Source organism: Hypanus sabinus, chromosome 15 (assembly GCF_030144855.1).
Source record: "Hypanus sabinus isolate sHypSab1 chromosome 15, sHypSab1.hap1, whole genome shotgun sequence".
In the NCBI taxonomy this organism is placed as follows: Eukaryota; Metazoa; Chordata; class Chondrichthyes; order Myliobatiformes; family Dasyatidae; genus Hypanus; species Hypanus sabinus.
The window spans coordinates 73037172-73059316 of record NC_082720.1 but is presented as its reverse complement, the minus strand read 5'-3'; the positions used below and the strand labels follow the sequence as shown (position 1 = coordinate 73059316).

At 39.8% G+C, this 22145-nt stretch overlaps 1 long non-coding RNA gene across 1 annotated transcript in view; it reads right to left on the bottom strand.

The window, feature by feature from the left end:
- LOC132405192 (uncharacterized) overlaps positions 1–22145 on the bottom strand; it is a 501791-nt gene that overhangs the window by 227366 nt on the left and 252280 nt on the right. The window contains exon 4 of the long non-coding RNA XR_009515786.1: positions 7202–7251. This is a non-coding gene — a long non-coding RNA (uncharacterized LOC132405192). The remainder of the gene's footprint in view (positions 1–7201; positions 7252–22145) is intronic.

Genomic DNA, 22145 nt, shown 5'->3' with positions numbered 1-22145 from the left:
AAATAACCATGCCAAGAGCTACTGCACAGCTATATACTGTGGTGACATTTGAGACATTGAATCTGTAGGAATTCCACTTCACATAGCCAACATCAGTGACTTGATTGGGGAAGACCTGGGATATTCAGAAGGGTATCAACGTCAAGAACATTTCTCACAGAGATGCTCTCACAATGCCAACACTCTGATATCAGGGTTCAGAGTCAAAGCAACCCATTAAAAAAATGTACTTCAAAGTCTCAGCAGTGTATTGTATAAGAGATCAACAACTTACATACAGTATTTTGGAACGAGAAACTGAGTCAATATTTCATGTCAAAGACTCTTAATGAGAATCTGTGTTAGTGAAGAGAACAGAATTTAAAATGTTTTCTCATTTACTTATTCCACAGCTGCTGCCTGATGTGTAGAGTGGTTCTCGTATTTCCTGGTTTTATTTCAGAATTCCTGCATTTATAGTTTAACCCCAAAATACTGCCATACTTACGGTGACAGAAGTCTAGGATTCAGCTTTTGTTTTACTTAGCCATCATAGGCTTTGGGCAAGAAAAGAGGTAGTTTCAAACCAGGCATTAATGAGATAAGTGCTGGAACTCCAGGGTTAACTTAGGTTATTTGGGTTAACAGGACATCTGGCAATAATATTATGAACCTCCTCTTTCTTGATAAATTTTGGAAGAGACAGACTAAAGGGTATAAATATGTCAAGGGCAAAGCACAGAGGTACATCAGATTACAACATTCTAGTCATGGGGCAAGCAACAATTAAATAAACATTGCCTTAAATGTTGTCATTCCTTTCTTTACTCAATTAAAAACATCAAAGAACAATGTAAAATGTCAGATTGAGCCATATGGCGCTGACTGTACTCTTTAGTATGGCTCAGTTGTCAAAGGGGTCAGGAAATGAATCAGACGATCCAAATTTCTGCGTGCTGCACACATCAGTCCCAATGGAACAACTAATACTGTATATGTGATCTTCCTTCCTGCCAATGTGCACTTAGGTGTTTTTCCCCAGTACCCATCTTCATTTCCGATCAGAGGCTTGCCAGAATGGAAGTATCACTTGCCTGATGAGTAGCCTTGCAAAGATATGCTCATTAGGGTTATGGTCAACCCCAATGCCAAGTCCTGGCCCTTGCATGCAGCTCAACCAAATTCTGATTTGGTAAAAATGGACAACAGAGAGGAGGAAGGCCTGTAAGAAAGGGAACTCCTGAATGAAAATTTTCCTTTGCTCTCACCTACTGTCCTACTACCCGAGCAAGGACAAGGTTCTCCTTGACCTCACCTTCCATCACCGTCCTCCACATTCCTAGCAGTGCCTCTACCTCCTGTGGAGTTTGCATGACATTTAAAACTTTGACAGACTTCTATAGATGTGTGGTGGAGAGTATATTGACTGTCTACATCACAGTCAGGTATGGAAACAACAATGCCCTTGAATGGAATATGGCCCAGTCCATCACAGGTAAAGACCTCAGCAGCAATGAACACATCTGCACAAAATTTTGTCACAGGAAAGCGGCATCCATCATCTGGGACCCCCACCAGACAGAATATGTTCTCTTCTCAATGTTGCCATCAGGAAGGTGGTACAAGAGCCTCAGATCTCACACCACCAGGTACAGGGATAGTTATTAACCCTCAACCATCAGGGTCTTGAGTCAAAGGGGATTACTTCACTCAATGTAGACCATAAGACCATGAGATATAGGAGCAAAGGTAGGCCATTCGGCTCATGGAGTCTGCTCCGCCTTTCAATCATGGGCTGATCCAATTCTTCCAGTCATCCCCACTCCCTTGCCTTCTCCCCGTACCCTGGCTAATCAATAACCTATCCATCTCTGCCTTAAATGCACCTAATGATTTGGCCTCCACAGCCGCTCATGGCAACAAATACCACAGATTTTCCACACTCTGACTAAAGTAATTTCTCCACATCTCTGTTCTAAATGGACATCCTTCAATTCTGAAGTCATGCCCTCTAGTCCTCGACTCCCTACTATGGAAAATAACTTTGCTATATCTAATCTGTTCAGGCCTTTTAACATTCGGAATGTTTCTATGAGATTCCCCCCTCATTCTCCTGAACTCCAGGTGATACAGCCCAAGAGCTGCCAGACATTCCTCATACGGTAACCCTTATATTCCTGGAATCATACTTGAGAATATTCTCTGAACCCTCTCCTATGTCATTATATCCTTTCTACAATAAGGAGCCCAAAACTGCACACAATACTCCAAGTGTGGTCTCACAAGTGCCTTATAGAGTCTCAACATCACATCCCTGCTCTTATATTCTATACCTCTAGAAATGAATGTCAACAATGCAGTCACTTTTTCACCACCGACTCAACCTGGAGGTTAACCTTTAGGATATCTTGCACAAGGACTCCCAAGTTTCTTTGCATCTCTACATTTTGAACTCTCTCTTCATCTAAATAACAGTTCGCCCCTTTATTTCTTCCACCAAAGTGCATGACCATATACTTCCCAACTTCACTTGCCCCATCACTGAAATGTTTGCACAACCTATGGACTCACTTTCAATGACTCTCCATCTCACATTCTTGATATTTATTGCTATTGTTATTTATTATTATCATTATTTCTTCCTTCTTTTTGTACTTGCACAGTTTATTGTTTTTTGCATCATGGTTGTTTGCCCATTTGATGCAGTCTTTCGTTGCTTCTGTTATGGTTATTGAATTTATTGAGCATGCCTGCAGGGAAAAGGGCAGCACAATGCTTTAAAGTACCAGCAACTTGGATTCAATTTCCACTGCTGCCCGAGTTTGGACGTTCTCCCAATGAGCACGTGTGTTTCCTCCCACATTCCAAAGATGTACCAGTTGGTAGATTAACTGATCATTGTAAATTGTCCCATGATCAGACTAAGAATAAATTAGGGAATTACTGGGTGGCAATGAACAAATAAAATGAATCTCAGGGTTGTAAATACTGTACGATAGTAACATATACACACTTTGATAATAAATTAACTTTGAACATTCAATAGATTAGTCTCTAATTTCTCCCAATTTCAGCACAGACACCACTGGACACCTCTTGTCTTTCCTTCCCTTTGACCATCTGACTACAATGTTTGGGTCAATTTTTCCACAGCTGCTAACATCCACGCCACTTCTCACATCTGCTTCTCATGCAAGCTCAGGTATCTCACTATGGTGAGCTGCATTAGGGCTATTGTCAATATAAATGCATAGTGAGTCTCAAAAGCCCCTTCACTTCCCACCATCCAGACATCCATACCTGCCTGTCACATGAAGTAGAAATTCACTTGTTCACCATCTAATCTGTGCACTGTACTCAGTACTCATTATGTCTCTTTGCTTTTCGAAAAGCTAAGTAAAAAAATGGAAGACTCTGTTGGCAGAACATGCTCATTTTGTCCGGAAGAAGATCCTGAGTTTACAGGTGCCCTTCCTTTTTATTTTCCATCCAACTCCCACTTTAATCTCTCTGCCATTAACCTCTTGCACCATTGCTGTGAAGCCCAAAGCAAGCTTAAGAAATGGAACCTGAACTTCACACTCGGCATGTTGTGGCTTTCAGGATGACACTGAATTGAAACATTTCAAATCTCCTACCTTTCAGTTTGTATCAGAACAGGTCAGCATGACCAAAGGTTACCCATCTGAAACACTGACTTTTTTTCTTTGCAGATGAGGACTAATTTGCAGAATATTTCATGTGTTTCCTATATAATTTCAGATTTTGAGCAACTAGAGAACTTTTTTGTTTCTCCAACACTTGACATATTTTGTTTTATATTTTCCTTCTATCTCCATTTCTGTTTTAATTCATTTTCTCCAACATACAACTCTTCCAGGTAGATCATCTGTTATTAATATGCCTTCACCATTCTCTGTCAGCCAGCACCAGCACCACTTGTGTCATACACTTTCTCCAGGTCCTCCTGTTGCATCTTTACCTCCTTCTTTGTTGCAATTTAAAACATACATTTCTCATCCTGTTCAGTTCTGATTAAATAGCTTTCAATCTGAAATATTAACTCAATTCCTCTTTCACCAGAAAGACTACAGGATATTAAGGCACAAGTTCACTGCTATCTTCTCAGGCTGCATAAGAAATGCTGGCCTTGTTTTAAATGCCAAAAAAAAAATACGGTTGAACAAAATAATGATTGAAGGTTATGAATACAATCAATTCCATTTCAGGGTATCTTCTATTTTGGGTTAATGAATTCAGTTACAGAGAGAGAGATTTTTAGATGTCACAATTCCATGACAGCAAATGTACCATTGGAAAATGTGTGTCCTGAAGGGAAGGTCCTGCTCAAAATCCCTCTTTTACATTTTCCTGTGCCAGTGATTAAGGAATTATTGAAATCAATTACGACACCTAACATGAAATAGCCACAGAAGAAGATGATGAAACATTTTCCAATTAAATTATATTATTGTGATCATTCTTTATAAACCATTTTTTTCTGCAGGTCAACCATATGAAGCCTACCATTTGTAAATGGTCTTCAATTCCCAGGTATTCCATTTTTTAACATGTAAATTCTATCATTCATTTAAGTTCCAAGTTAATGCTTATTTGCCAGATATCAATTTCTCTCTTAATAACAAGATCATCCCCTAGGCTTCTGTTCCCACAGGTGGTAACATTTAGAAGCCATGAAACCTCATTTAAAACTTTTAATAATCTCTAAACATTTTTTTAACTCAGCTGGAAACTCTGTAACACTGATCATCTAATAATAGAATAGTATTTCTCTCTGAATAAATAATAGTGAGGTTATAAAAGTCATTCAACAAAAAAATGTCAAACCAAAAAATTTGTATCAGTGAAGTATTTTCTTTTCACATATAAAATAGAAAATGCAGCAAGTTCTAAGGCAGCACTTGTGGAGAGACAAATAGATAATATTTTTTAACTCCAGAGCATTCATCGTAATTGTCTTTTCCCTTGCTAAACATATGTTTTTGTTTGCTTTTAATATTATCGGATTGATTATGAACTACAGAAAGAGAATGATGATAAACCTCCCCATCCAACGGTACAGTGGGTCTCTCAGATTGGAGACTCAACCTGCACTTCAGTTTGCATTTGTTCCATTGTAGCTTACTGCAGAAAGGGCTGAAATTCAATAAAAATATGGATGTCAGTTTGGTGGGTTACAGGGACAGGGAGGAGGAAGTGCTGACTTGTGGAGGGAGAACATCTGAGACAGCATAAAGTATATAGTAGCACTGCATAGATGCAAGCCCTTGGCCTACAAAGCTGTGCAGAACCAATTAATGCCTAATTAAACTAAACACTTCAGCCTGCATGAGGCTAATATCCCTCTATTCTCTTCATATTCATATTCATATCTCAGAACCTCTGAAACATCTCTCTCATATTTGCCTCCCCTACCACTCTTGATAATGCATTCAAGGCACCCACCGCTCTGTGTAAAATAAACTTGTCTTGCAAATCTCCTTTGAAATTGACCCTGCTCACTTTAATTGCATCTCCTCTTGTATTAGGGATTTTGACCTTGGGAAATAATACTAGCTATCTCTGCAATCTATGACTCCCATAATGCTACAAGCTTCTATTAGGTCTTCCCTCATCCTCCACCCACTTCTGAGAAAAGTTTGTCTAAGCACTTCTCATCGCATGTGCCCTCTCAATCAGACAACATCCTTTACTGCACCATCTCCAAAGCATCTAAGCTCTTCCTACAATGGAGCAACCAGATCTGAAGGCAATAATTCACCATGACCAGACTTGCTTGACTCCAGACAAATTATGTTGCTCTTCTGAGGCCCATGCAAACAATCTGACACATCGGTAAGTGTCTTCAGATCCAATTCCAAGTGGAATAATATTGTAAGCTGATATACGTGCAGCTTGTCCTGGTAAGATAGTTATTGTGATGAAACTGTTTTGCATAATATGGTACTGATTTTCATTTTCAGAAGTGCTCTGTCACAATGGGTTTGCCTTCACTGTTGCTCAGGAGTAGTGGGACTACTGCATCCATTTTGATATGGCTCTGTTGTATCAAAACTGTGAAAATTATTCCTGAAGGAATGAAAACACAAGTAAAAAAGAATTTAGTATAAATGATCTATAGGTTTTGTCAGTCTGTAAGGAAAATTGCAGCTCCTCTTTTCCTCCTGTACTTCTGTTAGCAATGAAAAGAGACCTTGATATATTTAATTTTTCACACACTGATGTTGCCAAATGGCTTGCTATTGACTGCAATAATCTCATATGGGTATTCTGCAATCCCAGACAACTAAATTTGATTAAGTTGTTTTGTCTTTGCGTACAAAGATTTGGCATGGTGTTTCCACTGGTAAAGCTAAGTTTTACAAGGTTGAATTCAAGCACTCAACAATTCAGAAAAAAAATCATAAGCCTTTCCTAAAAATTAATGGAAGTTTTGCAAGCAAATCCTCACATTTGGTTTCATTAGCTTCAGAACAAAATCTAAACAAATCATTCCTGGAACCTCAGGTGCTGGAAATCTGAAATAAAAACAGAAAATCCTGGAAATACTCCACAGGACAGACACAGGTGCAGAGATATTGTTTCAGATTGAAGACCAATCATCTGAATTTTGTTCATGTCTCACTTTGGTTACAATGAGACACCTTAAGGCTTAGAAATGGTACCTTCACAACACATTGATGTTTATGAAACACCACATTCTTAAAGACATTGTAATGCAGTACCATGGAGGAGCTCAGCATTCTAACCAACTCTCTTCACCTTACACAGATAAACTTATGTCTATCATCTGAGGATTAGCCCTCTGCACACATTATAGAACTGCAAAGTAGAGAATAGTGATTTAATCTCAATTTCTTGTGATAAAGTTGCAAAAATATGTTATTTTGTAATATATGATTCAGATTTGGAAAATTGTATTTGTTCAGAAATATCTGTTTATTAATGCTAAATTATTCTACATCTGATGGATGTTAAGAGTATCACAGTATAGCTAGAAAGAATATTTTAAAAAGAAATTCTGAATTTTGAAATAAAAATGGTGCAATTCTTAAAAAAAATGCTGAGAGGTAAGTTCAGAAACTACCGTACACATTCTTACTTCACTTTTCTCCAGATCATCCACCCATCCCATCTACCATTACATCAGATTTTAGCAACATGACAGATTCTTTTAATGCCCTTCATTTCCAGAACTTACATGAAAATCAGGCTGCAGGTAGTGACCAAGTGTTTTCACGCCTGGGGAATCTGGAACAGAAAAATTGGATGCATGTTACTTCGCATGACGTTGCACGTAACCTGACCCCAGTATGAGCAAACCATTCATCGCAATGTAGCAAAATCATGCTCTGTTGCTTCCACATAAACACGTCTTACCTTGCTGTCAAATGTGTGTTCTTTCAATATCAAACATATAAAATAAATGCCACAAATCTATTGCAACTGAGATGACTGGGTAATGGACTGGAATTTGCAGAAATTTTGTAAAGTAAGTGTGAGGAAGTTCAGGATTACTAGGCACATGTGCACAAACACAAAACTTACAAACTACTTGACAGAAAATTGTGATTATTCACAATCACCAGAGTCCTCAGTGGGCAAGAGGTTGCTGCAGATTCCTGCCGCTTACACTAGGAAATCCATACATAAAGACTCTGTCAGGTTAATGCTTGTGCAGTGAACTCAGTCCCATTTGGTCACAGTAAAACCAATTCAATAAAAGAACCTTACTTTATCACTCCACACCAGATATAAACCAACTCCAGAGTACGAGTGATACATGCATCAAAATGGAACAATGTCATGCTACATTGCTCCTTCATCAATGACTTGCTGCTTTGCAAAGGATTATGGTGTTGGTGATTTTAACATAACTTTTAATTGCCTGATCTTATTTAAATGTTTTTGGAAGTTTTAAGAGTCTTTTTTAATTCAGTTATTGTAATAATTTCATGAATTTAGAATATTTTTGAATTTCCTTGATCATACAGTAATATTGTGGCTTGGTAGCTCTGGTGGTCAGTTGAGCTGGAGGCTGAGTTGCCCCACCAATTAAACCAATAAAAACACCCTCACACATCACTCAATAGGATGAGATTTACTTGAATATGCCCCACCATGTTGCAAGACCTTGTGAAACTGGCTTTGTCCAGGAATCAGTCACTGACAGGCACCTACAATGTTAGACCATAAAACATAGGAGCAAAATTAGGCCATTAAGCCCATCGAGTCTATTCCACCATTTGATTATGACACCACAGCCTGTAAGGAGTTTGTATGTTCTCCCTGTGACTTCATGGGTGGGTTTCCTCCAGGTGCTCTGGTTTACTCCAAAGGTGCAGCCCAAAGGTGTACTGGTTGGTAATAATAATTATTAATATTTATTTATTATTATTAATTGATCATGATAAATTGTCGCGTGATTAGGCAAGCATTAAATTGGGGGATTGCTGGCCGGCATGGCTTGAAAGTCCTACTGCAGGCTGTATCTCAATAAAATAAAGGTAACATTTATTATCTCTCTGAACCCCAAGCACCTGCCTTCTTCCCTTAATCTTTGACACCCTTGCTAATCAAGAACCAAGCAACTTTGGCTTTAAATGTACCCAAATGACTTGGCCTCCACAGCCTTCAATATCAATGAATTCTACAGATTTATCACCCGCTGGCTGAAGAAATTCCTCCTTATCTCTATTCTAAATGGACATCTCTCTATTCTGAGGCTGTGCTCTCCAGCCCTAGACTCACCCATGCTAGGAAACATTCTCTTGACTTCCCCTCTATCTAGGCCTTCCAATATTTCATAGGGTTCAATGAGATTCCAACCTGCACCCTCTCCATTCTTCTAAACTTTCACAAGTACAGGTCCAGAGCCATCAAGCACTCCTCACACACTAACCCTTTCATTCCCAGTGTCATTCTCATGAACCTCCTCTGGACCCTCTCCAGTGCCAACACATCATTTCTTAGATAAAGATGCTGAATCAAACTTTGATCCTGAGACGATAGAGAATGAGTGCTTCATCACTGTCTGAACTTTTAGGGCTATTAGGTGCGGGGGAAATTCTTCATTTATACTATCTGTGATTCAAATTCACTTAATTACAGAGTAACCAATGTAGTACACAAATTACACAATGTAGTACATCCTTCCAATTTTATCAGGTCCAATGCTTCATTACTTTTACTTGCACCATTAATTATACAATTTTCAACTGGTTGTTATTAATGGTTCTTTGTGAGAAAAGTCCATTTTCTACTCCAGCCTATCCTTTATTTTGTGTGAATGTTTGCATTCAAATTAAGTTAAAAATTATACTCTGATTTGGACATTTGTTTGGATTCAGTTTCACTTATTTAGTGGACAATGATTTCCTTACAATCAGTTGAGTATCTCAAGGGGACATAATACTAGAAAGGTACATGTTGTGCAGCAGTTTGTGCAGTGTAGAACAGAATTTCATCAGAAGATGATAAATATGTTTAGGAATTTACTCAAGTCAAACTGCACAATTTTTCCTCACAGGTCCTCTTGTGTACAAAGCACAAGTGCACGGGTGACACAAGTGTGCAATATCTCATCCACTAGATATCTCCTCAAAAACAATCTGCCCTGCTACATGATACAATCACACAGAAATGTGTGTTGGTGCTTTCCTTTGCTGAGATGTAGATCCCTTGTGCTTTATGCTGGGAGTCACCTGCAAGTTAATGTCTCACACTAAAAATTTATTCTTCACTATGCCCTTCCTGCTGGCCCCCAACTGCAAATGGTCCCTCTATTAAAACTAAATCATGTCTTACATATCCTATCACAGACTTTTCCAATGCCAGATCCAGATCCTGAATGACCCTTATTTAAGACCCTTTATCCAAATGCAAATCTGTACCTACTCAAATGCCCTAACTCAATTTGAGATTATTATACCTGTTTGACTACACCCTCTTCCAGCTCATGTTAGACTAATCCTTAAACCCAGCTAGTGACACAACCCACCTCATTTATGCTGTAACAAAAGGAAAAGAAGTGACCCAAAACAGGTTACACACACTGGGTGTCATAAGGAGACAGGAGGCTGGACCCAAGTGCAGGACACAGGCACTGAAGTACTGGGGACAGGACAGGAACAACAATAGACAAGATGTGGTGACCATGGTGTGCATGAGGAACATGACATTCAAGGTGATTCTGGGGTTCTGGGAAAGTGTTAGAATTCAGGCAAAGTCTAGGAGTTCACTGGGCAGACTGCACAACTCCTGGGCAGGGGCCAGACCTCCCAGGCAGGAAGACAGGGGCCTGGGCAGGTCACAGGACACCTGGGTAGGTAGCAGGGCACAACCCATCAACAACAAGAGATCAGTAGGGGCAGGGACCTCTGGGCAAGCCACATAACTCTTAGGTAGGGCCTGGACCTCCAAGGCAGGAACATAGGGGCCTCAGCAGGTCACAGGCACCTGGGCAGGTTGCAGGGCACAACCCATCAGCAGCAAGGGATGGAAAGGGGCAGAGTCCCCCACCAGGCAACAGCAGTCCAGCCAGGCTTGCCCAACAGAGCCAAGGGATAGGAAGAGAACTGGGTCCAGGGTGACTACCAGACTTACTCAACTTTAACAAATAAAACTCCAAACCAGGGCAAACCCCAACTCCACTCAGTCCCAGGGCCCACTATATACACCGCCAGTTGATGGGCATCAGGTGCGCCTCCTTGAGCCCCAACAAGCCACGATGATCCACAGGTGTGACTAATTGGGCTCAAGGGTGAAAGGAGGGACGGCTGCAAGATCTGGAGTCCGGAGTCTGCGGACCAGATCAAGAACCGTAATGCACAGTCCAGACTGGACCATAACACTGGCCCTATTCTGCTTCTATTCTGAGATGGCCTCCAACTCCTCCACATTCTTCTCCCTAAACGCTAACCTGGCCTCTAATTCCCCATACCCCTTTCCCTAAACCCTACCATGATTTGTAACTCCCTCGTCTGCCTCCTAAGTAACTACAAAAGAAAACTAAGCCTAAGCTTCGATATTAACAGAGGCCACAGCTTGACATCACTGCAAGTTTATTACAGTTATTCATCACATCATTGCAAGTTATTTCATGAGCTGTAATGCAGTGGGAATTTCAGAGAGCATATAACTTTCCATGGATGCAAGGGAGGAAAGGGTTTTTTGTTTTGCTGTTGCTGTTTTGTTGTTTGTTGCATTCTGTTATGCTATGTTCACTGTGATTCTACCGAGCATTATGGGTATGCTACGTTGATGCCAGAATGTGTGGCAACAAATGCTGACTGCCCACAGAACTTCCAAAGGAGTGCTTACTGACAATGAACAGTAAATGATGCATTTCACTTAATGGTTCCATGTGCATTATCATAAATCTGAATCTGAATCATGAATTGCAACATGTGCAATAATATTTTGCAGTGGTAGCCCGCATGTATTGTTTCACATTACGTTGCTGGTGGTCGAGAATTTCCAGGCTTCAGCCTCTTATGGAAACAGGACTATTATCCACTATTCTGAGGAACATATTATGAAGAAACACAAGATGAAGATTAGTGGCTTAATTCCCAAACCAGTCAGCAGTACCTGCACCAACAGCTGCCAATCTAAGAAAGTTAGACAGCAACTTCAATCTCATTGTTCCAGAATCAGCGAGCGCTCTGACACTGCTTCCACTGTGTGTCAGAAATTGGTTGACGGAACTGTCAAATATCCTTCCATTGTGAGCAGAAATCTCCCAGGCCTTGCATGAGAATACATACTCCCAATTTGCCAATGAAGTGAATTGTATGACTCCATGTCTTTCTGTACTGTGCAATAAGACTTCAGTTAAAAATGATTGCCACAGGAAAATTGCATTTTTACCATGGCTTTCATAAAATGCAAGGTTTCCTGAGTGCTGGATGCAGAAGCAGACATGCACCATGACATCTGAAAATTACACCACATGTTAAGGCGCTATATCGAAACGTACGTACAGAGCAACACGCACAGAACGCTGGAGGAACTCAGCAGGTCAGGTAGCATCTATAGAAAAGTCAATGTTTCTGATCCAGACCTTTCTTCAGGTCTGTTTGTTCACTTCCATAGACGCTGCCTAACCCGCTGAGTTCCTCCATCATTTTGTGTGTGTTGCTTTGGAATTCCAGCATCTGTAGAATTTCTTCTGTTTATGTACCTACAGAGGCCTTCCTATTATCATGAGTAGATTGCTTTGATTTTTATTAAAGGGAAAATCCTCCCGAAGGGTGAAAATCTAAGGTTAGGAATTAGTTAACAATTTGACTCCCTTACATATCTCACCTTCTGCAAGAGTGAACATCCCTCAGAGTAAAGCTGCATGAGGACTATTTATGAATGAAAGATCTACACTCAACACCTGGATCTCATCTTCATTCCTGAACAGATCTACAATCCCTACTTAGGTTCTGGGATCCCCTGAGGTAATGCCATTTAGCACTTCTTACCTTCCCCATTCAGCAGAAAGTACAGGGAAATCCAAGACTAAGTGATGTTTCAGTAACTGGAAGCTGATGGTTTCAATCAGAACTCATCCCCAGTTCACAAGAATCACTCCATTCATCTCTCTCTATGCAAATAATTCTAACCAAAACTATGGCTTACATTACTTACTGTAACACACACAAAATGCTGGAGGAACTCAGCAGGTCAGGCAACATCTAAGGAGAAGAATAAACAGTCAACATTTTGGGCCCATACCCTTCATCAGAACTTCACAGTCCTGCTAAAAAGAAACAATACTGGGGGACATAAAGAACATCAAAACACAGAATATCCAAGTTCAATACACAACTCAAGGGTAGTCCCATTGGGTACATTCTCCCAGCCTTCCTCTGGTGATTTTCACATCTTGTTTCACCAAAGGTGACCCTTTGTTAAACCATAATTCTAAACAAACACATCTCCAAGTTTCTAAACCCGAGACTGTTCATCTCCTTCTGCAAATGGATTGACTTCCTGCCCAACAGACCACAATCAGTAAGGATGGACAGCCATACTTGCACCACAGTTAACCTGAACACTGGTCCTCAGCAAGGTTATGTCCTTGACCTTTCCTTTACTCCTTATGCACTCATGCCTACGTTGCACTCATCTTGAAATACTTTGTTCTGACGCCATTTACAAATTTGCAGTTGACTCCTACCATATGTCAGGTGGCCAATGTCAGGTAATGATGTGGCAGAGTATAGTAAGAGATAGAAATTGAGATACTTAGATTCCTTTTAAATTTGTTATAATTGGCTATTTTCCCTCAAATTTACCAATAACTTCAAAATGAAAATGCCTCAGATTGTCAAAAACTTGGTTGACATTTTGACCTATAACTTTTCTAAATAAATAGCTGAACAAAAACATCAGAAAGTATAGGTGTCCCATGATATGGTAAATGAAAACACAGACTGCAAGACTCTAAGTTTCACCTTCTATAAATCCACAGATAATACAGGTTCCCAATGTTTTCAAGATGTGTTCTAAATACAGGAATAACTGCAGTCACTGCCCTTCTGTTCCATCCAAGCTGTCTCATACAGTTCTGATAGTTCATGCATTTTAGAATGCAATCCGCTCAACCAAATAAGTTTCTGCAGGAGCAAAATATAAAAATCCACATGGATTTGAGAATACCTGAAAAATTCCTCCCCAATTTCCTTAGTTATTCGTGATCAATCGAAATTCAAAGTGAAAGTCAAGTTTATTGCTCACCCGCCTTCCCTTTCCTGACGTGTCAACAATTAGATGTTTATTTTAGCTGACTTTGAGCAAGAGTTTGTTGTTGTGGTAACGCTTAGTCAGGTGATCTATTTCTCTCTGGTAAGCTGACTCATTAGCACCTGCGATTTGAACAACAACTGTAATGTGTTGATGAAGATGGCATTGGAACTGTTTTGAAAGGTTGGTGATGAAACATATCAATTCCTGCCTAAATGCAACTTGGATCCACTCCAATTTGCCTACTGGAGCAACAGGTCCACAGTAGATGCCATGTCATTCGCACTTCACTCAACCCAGCGACATCTGGACAGCAAGGATGCATACATCAGGACGCTCTTTATCAACTGCAGTTTGACATTCAGTATCATGATCTACTCAAAACTAATCAATAAGCTTCAAGACTTTGGCTTCAATACATCCTTGCACAACTGGATCCTTGATTTTCTCACTTGCAGACCCTGGCCAGTTTGCATTAGCAACAACATCTCCTCAACAGTCTCCATCAGTACAGTTGCACCACACGGCTGTGTGCTTAGACCCTGCTCTACTCACTTTACACTAATGTCAGTGTGGCTAAGCACAGCTACAATGCCATATTCAAATTTGCTGACGACACCACTGCTGTGGACCAAATCAAAGGTGGTGACGAATCAATATACAGATGGAAAACTGAAAATCTGTCAGAGTGGTGTCATAACAACAACTGCTTACTCAATGTCAGCAAGACCAATGAACTAATTATTAACTTCAGGAGGAAGAAACTAGAGGTCCGTGGGCCAGTCCTCTTTGTAGGATCAGAGGTACAGAAGGTCAGCAACTTTAAATTCCTCAGTGCTATCACTTTGGAGGATCTGTTCTGGGCCCAGAACATAAGTGCAATTATGAAGAAAACATAGCAGCACCTCTACTCTACTTAGGCGTTTGCAAAGATTTGGTATGACATGAAAAGCTTTGACAGACTACTTTAGATGTGCAGTGGAGAGTGTATTAACTGATTGCATCACAGCCTGGTATGCAATTACCAACACCTTTGAATGGAAAATCCTACAAAAAATAATAGATACAGTCCAGTCCATCATGGGTAAAGCACTCCCCAACATTGAGCACATCTACACAAAGCTTTGTTGTAGGAAAGAAGCATCCAGCATCAGGGGCCCCCATCTCCTAGGACATGCTCTCTTTTCTCTGGTGCTATCAGAAAGAAGGTACAGGAGTCTTAGGATTCACACAAACAGTTCCAGGAACGGTTAATACTCCTCAACCATCAGGCTCTTGAAGTAAAGGGGACAATATACTCAATTTCACTTGCCCCATCACTGAAATGTTTCCACAACCTATCATCTCACATTCAAGAGCTTTTCATCTCAGTTTCTCAATATGTATTGCTTATTATTATTATTATTATTATTATTATTATTATTGCACAGTTTGTTGTCTTTTGCACACTGGTTGAATGCCCAAGTTGGTGTGGTCTTTCATTGATTCTATTATGGTTATTATGCTATTATGGATTCATTGAGAATGCCTACAAGAAAATGAATCTTAGGGTTGTATAAGGTGACATACATGTATTTCGATAATAAACTTACTTTGAACTTTGAGCTATAGTTAGCTACAGCTAACTTATAACAAAATAAATAATGACATTATAAAAAGCTATTAAACATTTATAGATTTACTAAAAAAACAATTAAAAACATTAAAGCAAAATAAAATAAATGTGCTGATGCTGACCAAGAGATTGTTATTGCAGCACCACTCAGCCAAGCATCCTGGTTTGATATTTGATATTAGTCCTGATTTGCATGGGAGAAAACCTACTTCAAACACAATTGGGCAGAAATTGCTGAGAAGGGTTTGCAGATGTATGCTAAATTGCTATGTTTATACACAATAAATGTCTGAAAGTTTGGGATTCCTGAGCAAATAAAGAAGTTCTGATTGCACTGACAGAAAATCACTAACCTAGTGTGCTCCAATGTTCCTCTCCACCCACTCAACCATAACAACATACTCATGAACTGGAATGGAGAGGAGCAGTAGCAGAGGACAAAGGTAAATACATGGAAATTGTAATTAATTTTATTTCATTGAGTTTGCTTTAATATTTTCAATTTTGTGTATCTGAAACTACAAATGTTCAAAAGTTTTTTCCCCAATATAAGTATTGTGAAATTACTGTGAAAGAACTAACAGATCTAAGTGTGCAAGATATCATTGACACTGCGAGGGATCATTCGATGTTGAGTGCCATGATCGCCCAAGTGTGTAACGTGTAAGGAAGAGGAAGAGGAGGAGGAAGAGGAGGAGGAAGACGAAAAGGAGGAGGAGGAGGAGGAGGAGGAAGAGGAAGAGGAAGAGGAGGAAGAGGAGGAAGAAGAAGAGGAAGGAAGAAGAGGAAAAGGAAAAAGAAGAGGAAGAGGAAGAAGAAGAGAAAGAGGAAGAAGAAGAAGAAGAAGCAGCTAATTATTTATTTTTGTTTCAAAATAGTTTGTTAACATTTCCAAATGTCAGGCCCATAGAAGCAAAGTTCTTCACAACATGGCAAAGTCTGATGAGAGTTTAACCAGGCATCAAACTTTTCAGCCACTACTTGAGCTGAGAGCCTGCTCCATTCAATCAGAATCAGAAGCAGGTTTATTACCATTGATAATGTTGTGAAATTTGCTGTTTTACAGCAGCAATGCATTGTAAAACATTATAAAAAATAAAATAAATAAAAGGAGCAGTGAGATTGTGCTTACGGGTTCATGAAGCATCTGAAGGTGGAGGGGTAGAGAGATTCATTAAAATGTTGAATGTGCATCCTCTCTGATGGCGGTAGTGAGAAGAAGGCATTTCAAGATAATATGTTTTACAAGATCCCACTATTGAGGAGAATCTCATATTTTGAATCTGGATAGCTTCTGGTACCAAACTATTACTAGCAGATCCAGAAAAGGTTTCATCTCCTGTTATCACCATCCTTCTTGTATCCATTGCAGTTTAAGAAATAAAGTGAATCAGGATTCAATACAAGAGGAGGTAATCTGTTACACAGATCCATTACTCTGAAGGAAATACCTAACATCTGGCTTGTTTCTGCCCTTAGGCATGTAGGTACATCCTCATCTTCTCTGTCCTATTCAGCTGGAATAATTAATTGGTCTTCAAACACAAACTGGGAATTAATCTTCTAATCTGCTTCTTTAACTTTTCAAATGCCTCAATATCACACATGGAGAGATCAAAACTACACTCAGTAATTTAAGTGAAGCTCAAAACAAGGTTTTGTACAAAGAGAAATCAGAAAGCTTTGAGATTAATTACTCTGTGAGCTGTTTGCACTACTTGAAGCTTCATGGCATTGAGCATGGACCTTTAGAATTAAAACATCCAGATATTTTTCACCTCTGTGTTTAATTATTTTTCTCTGGCATTTAAACTGACTACATACTTTCTGATAAATTAAACCAAGCACAAGATGCAGCTCATATTGATCTGCATGTAATATCTGAATCTCCCTTACTGTCCTAAAGCTCACATACAAAACACAAAACATTACAGCACAGTAGAGGCCCTTTGGCCCACAATGTTGTGCAAACCTTTCAACCTACTCCAAGATCAATCTAAACCCCCTCTCCCACAACACCCTCCACTTTTCTATTATCCACGTGCCTAAGATTCTCTTAAATGCTGCTAATATATCTGATTCTACTACCATTTCTAGCAGTATGTTCCAAGTACCCACCACTCTCTGTAAAAAAAAAATTACCTCTGACATACTCCTGTACTTTCCTTCCAGCACCTTCAAATTATGCCCCTTATATTAGCCAGTTCTTCCTTGGGACAAAGTCCTTGGCTGTCCATTCAAGTCATGTCTTATGTCTTTCACTTGAAAGAGCCAAGTGCTAGCTCACAAAAACTTTTCACATAAGATATGCTCTCCAATCCAGGCAGCATCCTGGTGAATCTCCACACCCTCTCTAAAGCTTCCACATCCTTCCTATAAAAAGGCAACCAGAACAGAACGCAATATTCTAAGTCTGCTTTGACTAGAATTTTATAGAGCATCAACATTACCTCTCAACTCTTGAGCTCAATTCCCCAATCCGCCCAAAGTCTCACCAACACCAGCCTATCTACCATCAAGGACATATTACATTAATTAGACTTTATTGTCTAATTCAACTTTATTGTCATTGTGCCAAGTACAGAGAGCTCCAATTGAAATGCAGTTAGCATCTAACCAGAAATGCAAAGAATAGTGTTATTTACAAAATAACTGTGAAAAAAAGTAAGTGCTACAGCACACATATATAAAAGTACTAAGACAGTACAATATGGGTGCAATACCGCTTAGCGCTGTGATGTGAGGTTCAGCAGGGTCACAGCCTCAGAGAAGAAGCTCTTCCTGGGCCTGCTGGAGTTTCCTGCAGCACCTACCGGATTGGAGGAGAGTAAAGAGTCCATGGTTAGGGTGAGATGCATCCTTGATAATGCTTTTCACCCTGTCTTGGCAGCGTTTATGGTAGATGTTCTCAATGGTGGGCAATTGGGTGCCAATAATCCGCTGGGCAGTTTTCACCACACGCTGGAGTGCTTTGCAGTCCAATACAGGACAATTGCCAAACCACACTGAGATGCAGTTGGTGAGTATGCTCCCAATGGTACAGCGGTAAAAGTCTGTCAGTATCTTGGGACAGAGCTGAGCTTTTGCAGGAAATAAAGGTGCCGTTGCACCTCTTTGATCAGGATGGAGGCATAGGACAGGGACAGGGACCAGGTAAGATCCTTGGAAATGTGAACACCACAGAATTTGAAGCTTGATACACGCTCCACTACAGCTCCATTGACGTAGATGGAGACATGAGTGTAGCTCATAGCGTGCCAGAAGTCCACAATGATCTCCTTGGTCTTCTGGGTGTTAAGGGCCAGGTTGTTGTTGGCATACCTAAGCAGTAAGGTCTTTCCCCAAGCAGTAAGGCTGATCAACACCTTCACCCACTAACCCAACCCCCACACACCGCTACTTTATTGTTTCCTGTTAGTCACCTTATGTACAGACACTCCTATACCTAGCATCATTTCATGGACATACAATCAATACATGTATAGAACAGCGGTTCCCAACCTGGGTTCCACTGAACCCTTGCTTAATGGCATTGGTTCATGGCATAAACAATTTTGGGAACCCGTAATACAGAAGCTATTGTATATGTTTATATGTATTGTCTTTGTGTTTTATTAATGTGTTCCTTATCTTATTTTTTGAGCTGCATCAGATCCATAGCAATAATTATTTTGCTCTCCATTACACTTGTGTTCTGGAAATATTAAACAATTGTGAATCTTGAATCTAGCTGAAGGACAAACAGCAATTCTCAATTAATGTCAGAAAATTACCCTTTTGATGTAATTAGATTCTACTTTGCAGTAAAGCCTCTAAAGAGGCATATTGCAGCAAGCCAGATTAAGAGGAACTGGCAATGATTCTGTACTTCGGTACACTCAGGACAGATGAAATGTGTTGGAAGATGTGAAAAATGTTGGAATATGTTGAATAAGCACAAGAATATTCAAGAGATAGGATACAGACCACGAGTAGGTAGATCAGATTAGTTTAAATAACATTGTGGGTCAGCACAAAAATAATGGGCCAAATGGCCTGTGGCTGTCCTTTATTTATTTATTTTGATATACTGCAAGGTGACAGACCCTTCTGGCCCTATTATGGGCCTACATGGCCCAATGACACCCATGGTCTATATTTATTATTTCAAATCATAATTCAAGATGCCAAGATTAAGGAAAGCATTTTTGTTGGTCCACAAATCAGTGCCAGGCAATTCAAAGAGCTTATAGTAGGACTGGAAAAAAGCACATGTAAGGCATTCAAGAATATTGTTGAAAATTTTCTTTGCAGCTACAGAGCACCAGACTACATGCAGCTGGTTGACGACTTGCTTCAAGCTCGCAAAACTATCAAATACAACATGTCACCAAAGATTAATTTTTCGCATTCCTATTTAGATTTCTTTCCTACAAGCTTTGGTACTGCTGGTGGTGAGCACAGTGCAAGGTTTCCCCAGGACGATGTGCTCATGGAGAAATACTATCAGGGCAACTGGAAGTCTTCAGTGCTGGCTAATTATTGTTGGATACTTAAACGAGAAGCCTCAGATACTGAGTACAAATGAAAATCATCAACAGAACACTTTTAGCTTAGTTGAACTATTGCAAAGCATCAGCACCATTATGCAATGAAATGTATTATATTCAATAAAAGTTAACTTCTTGTTTCTCCAAATTTGGGCATAATACTAGTCGGAAATTATATTTGTGTTCAGCTAAGGTTGGTGTAAGCCATTGTGTTCTTTTTACAAGAAGAAGACGAGTCAAACGTGAAATGTATCTCAGTTAGCTTTGCACCAGTCACCATACAGGGAATAAAGTCTACTTTATGGATAGATAGTAACAGGAAGGTGAGCAGAAGGGGGTAAAATTATAGGTAAAGGTTCTGCTTTCCACCAAACAAATGCATGGAATGCACCTTTAAGTGTGCCAACACTGTGTTTCATAATATTAAGCTCATGCATACAAGTGCCTCAAAAATATAACATTGTATAGTACAGAAATTCAAGTTGCTCTGACAAAGTGCCAAAAATCAAGCAGTCACTTCCACTAATCCATTTCATTCTCCATAAATTTCCATCAACTCCCACCAGATTCAGTCATTAATCAACCAACCAGGGGCAAATTTACAGGCTACAATTAACCCAATAACCAGCATGGATCCTTGACCAACAATGTTCTGCTACCTGTACAAGCCTATTCAAAGATCAATTTAAAACTTCCCTCCTTCAAAGCCCATAACCCTCCAATATTCTTACTTCCTTGTGCGGATGTAAGAGTCCCTTAGCTGTTCCTATTGCATCAGCCTCTACCAGAAAGCCTGACAATGAGTTCGAGGCACCCAACACTCTCTGTGTAAAGAAACCTTCTTCTGATATTGCCTCTAAACTTTCCTCCAATCAGCTTGAAAGGATATGCTCTGTTATCAGCCAAATACTGCCCTAAGAGAAAGAATGCTGGCTGCCCACTCTTATAATCTTATACACCGCCGTCGAGCTGCTCTCATCCTTCACTCTAAATGGAAAAGCTCTAGCTCAGTCAAACTTTCTCATAAGATATGTTTTCTAATCCAGGCAGCATCCTGGCAAATCCCCTCGGAATTCTCTCTAATGCTTCCACATCCTTCCTGTAATGAGGTGACCAGAACTGAACACAGTGAGTCATAAAGTCATTGCCTCTCTAAAATCATCTTTTAGTTGGCAGGAGAAGAGTTTAATTCCATGCACAGAGGCTTTAGACTGGTTCAGGAGTACACTTTGTTCCTGCATTAAATGGTCATTTACTTATATAACATGAATGTTTACTTGGTCTACTTGAGAAGAATATGAAGAATGTGGGAGAACAGGCATGCAAAGCTAGAATCAAAATGATGGGCTGAATGTCATTTTATGCTGTGATTCTTTCATCTGGAAGTTATGAGAAACCTTGGCATTGGCCTGACTGAATTTCAATCATCTTTATAAACTTCTGCATCTCCTTTATCTCCTGTTCTTAAAAAAAAAGGTTATCTTCCCTCTCAGGGAGCTTTGATGATTGTTATAAGAGTTCACAATGGTTCCACAGGACAGAAGGACATCTCCAGAAGCCATTACACACTGATGTAGGTAAGCTGCTGGCTGCTTCCATTACGCTGCTAGTCTGAAGCACAGACCTTGCCTTAAATTGGAATCATTGTTGCCTGAAGATTTTTATCAGGCCTTTTGGAATTCAGTCAATTCCACTTTGCAGAGCTCCTGATAAGAGTTCTTTCTGCTAAAGCATGAAAAACTGTAAATCCAAAGCCATTTCTCTATCTATATCTCACTCATTCAGGCTAACTTAATACATTTTGTTGTAAGTCATTGCTAAGTGAAGACCATTTTGCCCAGATTGCACATTTTGCTGGGTTTACACCCCAAGTTACATTCACTCATTTTCTCGGATAACTGGCTATATTAGGATTGTAATAAAGGGATTACATTTCAAAAGTTCCATTATCGAAAGCAAAAGAAATACTGAATTAATTACTGCAAGGTATAACCTCTTGTTAATTCACTGGGATAAAAAAGTATATTCAGAATCAGTGAATAAAATCTCCAAAAACATACATTGAAGAAATACAAGGGTGGACTGACGGTATCTTTTTCCCAGTGTTCAAATACCTAATACCAAAGGGCATGCATTTGAGGTAAGAGGGGTTAAGTTCAAAGGAGATGTGAGGGGCAAGTTTTTTTTCCACAAAGTTGTGGGGGTTTGGAACATGCTGCCCAGGGTGGTGGCAGAGACAGGTATACAAGAGGCAGAGACGTTTA